This window comes from Primulina eburnea, chromosome 1 (assembly GCF_022965805.1).
Source record: "Primulina eburnea isolate SZY01 chromosome 1, ASM2296580v1, whole genome shotgun sequence".
Lineage (NCBI taxonomy): Eukaryota > Viridiplantae > Streptophyta > Magnoliopsida > Lamiales > Gesneriaceae > Primulina > Primulina eburnea.
In genome coordinates, this window is record NC_133101.1 from 26,771,825 (window position 1) to 26,776,533 (window position 4,709).

At 40.6% G+C, this 4,709-nt stretch overlaps 1 non-coding gene across 1 annotated transcript; it reads right to left on the reverse strand.

Annotated features, from left to right (window-relative positions):
* Nucleotides 1-3,096: 3,096 nt before the first annotated feature.
* On the reverse strand, nucleotides 3,097-3,202 carry LOC140814925 (small nucleolar RNA R71). The gene has a single exon (XR_012114208.1). It is a non-coding gene; the product is annotated as a small nucleolar RNA R71 (small nucleolar RNA).
* Nucleotides 3,203-4,709: the final 1,507 nt, after the last annotated feature.

Here is a 4,709-nt window from a genome sequence, read left to right on the forward strand (position 1 = left end):
ATCTGCCCGAACTACATCTCTGAATAAACGAAGATCCAGATTCTTGACAATCTTAGACGTGAGCATTTGATCACCGGAAGGAATAGTAACTTTGAAACCCAAACCCATATCTTGAGGAGTAATATTCAGTCTTTTGATGAAGGTTTCTGATATGAAAGAATGTGTAGCTCCTGAATCTAGCAAAGCATAGGTAGCTACACCTAGAATGATGATCCTCCCTGCAGGTGAAAAATGTCTTTAAATCTTTTCGTGTTGAATCTTAAGGATCATTAATTCCCAAAATTATATGAAGGTTTTGTGTTGAACTTAAACGTTTCTGGGAAAAGTTGCACTTTAATCCCTCAAATTTTGAAATTTACGAAATTGACCCAAAGATTTTCGAATTATTGCAATTATGTCCTTATATTATTCAAAATTCCGATTTAGCCCTTCATGTTTCAAAAATTGCATTTTGATCCTTAAGATTTCAGAAATTTGCTCTTAGGTTCCTAAATTTCGAATATTTGCATTCAAGTCCCTTAAATTTTCGAAAATTGCATAATGGCCCCCCAATAATTCGAAATCCCCTTTATGATTTTCTTTAATTTTGGCCCTAAAATTTTTCTTTGGGATCATTTCATCCTTCACAATAAAATAAGGCACAAAATTCAAATCATTCTCTATGGTTTCTAAAATCATCACCTAAGCTCAACTAAGTAGAGCATTCAACCTAATTTGTTCTAGGTTGATTCTTGATCCCAAATCCATACTAATAACCAATTTAACATTTCATGCAATAGTGAGAAATATAAAAATGTTAAATGACTAGGTTACCTGTGATGAGTGTAGTGTCTGCCTCTTCCTCGGCTTCCTCGGCATTCATAACATAAGCTCGGGCCGTAGTAGCTGCTTTCCTCTTTGGGCAGTCATTGGCTATGTCTCCCTCCTCCGTGCAGTAGAAATGATATGTGTCGTTTTTACATGTTTTATTGCATTAGTCTAGTGTGTGTTTTGCATTGTGCATCGTTTATTTCAATCACATTCTGTTCATTTTAGAGTAAATATTTGCATTTTATCCTATCTCACTCGGGCATGATGAATTTGCAGGAAAAGTGGTCCGGAAAACCAAAAATTGGAGCCAAGTGCCAAGTCAAGAAACTGAAGTGCAGCAAGGTCGGCGCTCGAGCGGTAGTTTTCTACCGCCCGAGCGCGGGAGGTGAAAGTCCGAGGAAATTTACAGAGAGTTTAGCGCTCGGACGGTAGTTTTCTACCGCCCGAGCGCGAGCACTGATCCCCAGAAAATACAGAATAGTCGGCGCTCGAGCAGTAGTTTTCTACCGCCCGAGCGCGAATGCGGCACTTCCCAAGGAGATTTACAGAAGGTGTGGCGCTCGAGCGGTACTTTTCTACCGCCCGAGCGCCACCTATTTTTGGCAAGATTTCATGCTCGATTTCTTACCTTAGTGGGAGGATGGCTGGAATGGAAAGGTCTGTGAGACGTTTGTGGAGTCATTCAGACATATTCAGACTTGATTTTGGGAGCCGCCACAAGCTTTTGGAGAGAACGTTGCGCTTGGAGTGAAGATTTGATGTTTTCCGAGCACCGTTCTTCGCAGATTTCGTCTCGCCTAGTATTTCTAATCTAGTTTCTTTCATTTTAAACATTGTTGCATTTATTTTTACTATGAATTCTAGTAGCTAATTTTATTACTTGTTGGGATTAAAGGGGATCCTACCCCGAACGTTGAATCGAATTAATTTATATTTTGATTTTGCGTTATTCTTGATTTTACTACTGTTTTATCGTGTCATTAAAGAATAGCTAACTTTAACGACGTTTTCATATCACGAGTGAGTTCGAGAGAATAACGAGTGATAGGATCGAGTAGTATAGTCCGCGGATCTACAATTTACATAGATATATGAAATTGGATACGTGCCGATAGTCATAGTCCCCAGGGTCGAAAACTAGGGATTTTATAGATCGAAATGCGATTCGCTCGTGATAAATAATTAAAGATATTTAATTACTTCATTGAGTGGAATTAGTTTGGCATAGCTCGAGAGAGTGTGTTCAATAGATTGGGAAATCCTGTCGGAAGCGTAGATCACGATCGAACGAATTAATAAATTAACGAGGGGTAGGTGAACCGAGATTCCCAACAAATCCATTTTTCATTGAATTTTACTCAACCATTTAGAAATTATATCTCATTACTTGATTTTGAATCTTTTTATTTGCATTCTTATTTGATTTTAGTAGTAATAAAACAATCAAACCACTTTTCGTTGCTAAATGTTCAATAAACTGAAAATAAGAATTGTAAAACACAGTCTTCAGTGGAACGATACTCGTACTCACGTAAACTATATTATTACTTGACATCGTGCACTTGCGATTAATTTTTGAGCATACAAAATCATATTTTATTGGGGATTTCACTGTTCAAGTTTTGCTCGATCAAGTTTTTGGCGCCGTTGCCGGGGACTGTTAATCTACAATTTTATTTTTAGTTATTTTCTTTAGCATTATTTTATTTCTCTTGAGATAACACTTCATATTTTATTAAAGATATCTCTTCCAGTGCATGCCAAAGTCACTTGACGTGGAGCTTGAGTTTGATCCTGAAATTGAAAGAACCTTCCGCAGGAGAAGACAACAACAGAGGCTTAAAGAACTGATGGAGAGACACGAGCCAGAACGTGAGGAAGAACAGCGTGAAAATAGACAAGTCGAGATTCCACGCCGCATACCGATGCTGGAGTATGCCCAACCTTCTTTGGAGGGTGCACGCCCTAGCATTGTGAGACTTATCGTGCGGGCAAATCACTTTGAAATCAAGCCAGCCATAATCCAGATGATTCAGAACACAGTCCAATTCGAAGGAACTGCAGTGGATGATCCAAACACGCACATCGCGGATTTTCTTGAAATCTGCGATACTTTTAAATTCACTGGAGTTTCTGATGATGCTGTTAGATTGCGTTTATTTCCTTTCTCCTTACGTGATAAAGCTAAAGCGTGGTTAAATTATTTGCCTGTAGCTTCGATCGCTACATGGGAGGACATGGCGAAAGCTTTCCTCATCAAATACTTCCCTCCCTCCAAGACCATGAAGCTGCGGGCAGACATTACAACATTCGCTCAATTCGATCAGGAATCTTTATATGAGGCATGGGAACGCTTCAAGGACCTACTACGAAGATGCCCACATCACGAGTTACCACTTGGGTTAGTCGTTCAAACATTTTATTACGGTTTGCTTACTCCTAACCGTACTATGATAGATGCTGCTGCGTGTGGGAACCTTTTGAGGAAGACTGCGGAAGAAGGATATGAGTTGTTGGAGGAGATGGCTGCTAGCAGTTATCATCCTCAATCTGACAGGAACAACCAGCGGAGAAGTGCAGGAGTGCACCAGGTAACTGATTTTTCTGCTATTACTGCACAACTTGATGCTTTAAACAGGAAAATAGACGGCTTGAATGTGGGTGGCACGGCGATGCGTCTCCAAGCGATATTCTGTGAAAAGTGTGGAGGGGAACATTATGCGAAGGATTGTCAAGACGACAATCCATTCTATGTGCAAAATGAGGCACCAATGAATCAAGTAGGAGTCCACAACCGCCCAAGGCATGACCCTTATTCGAACACATACAATCCTGGGTGGAGGCAACATCCTAACTTCTCATGGGGCGGTCAAAACAGTTAGACTAGACCGCAAGGAGGACAACAATATGGCAAACAACCGATGTACAGATCCGATCCTCCTAGAGAAGAAAAGTCCAAATTGGAGCAAACGATGTCTAAGTTTATTTCATCCACTGAAACTAGACTTCAAAATCAGGATGCGTCGATTAAGGGACTTGAAAATCAGATTGGTCAATTAGCGAAGATGATAGCAAGTAGAGAGCCAGGCACCTTGCCCAGTAATACCGAGACTAATCCAAGAGAGCAAGTGAAGGCCATCGAGTTGAAGAGTGGGAAAGTTTTGGAGTCAAAGGAAAAGGAGAAAACTCAAACCATAGACGAGCATACTGCGACATCTAAAGGTAAGTCTTCTAACCCTACACTAGCACCCACTACACAACCAAAAATTGTTATACCTCCTCCTTTTCCTGCTGCATTGAAAAAAGCAAAACTAGATGCACAATTTGGTAAGTTTCTCGAGGTGTTTAAAAAGTTGCATATCAATATTCCCTTTGTCGATGCTCTAATGCAAATGCCTAGTTATGCTAAATTTTTGAAGGATATCTTAGCAAATAAGAGGAAGTTGCAGGATCATATGACAGTCAACTTAACTGAAAATTGCTCCGCTTTGGTGCAAAACAAAATCCCACCTAAGCTAAAAGACCCAGGGAGTTTTTCTATTCCTTGCATGATTGGTGATGTTGTTTTTCATAAAGCATTATGTGATCTTGGTGCAAGTATTAATCTGATGCCATTTTCTGTGTTTAGGAAACTTGGGTTGGGCGAGCCTAAGCCGACGAGGATGTCCTTGCAACTGGCTGGCAGATCTGTCAAGTACCCCCGCGGAGTGATTGAGGACGTGCTAGTGAAAGTGGACAAATTCATCTTTCCTGCCGATTTCGTGGTGCTCGACATGGAGGAGGATACCGAGATGCCTCTCATTTTGGGGAGACCATTCCTTGCGACCGGCAAGGCACTGATTGATGTTCAAGAAGGGAAGTTGAGATTGCGAGTGGGCGAGGAGGAGATTACTTTTGAT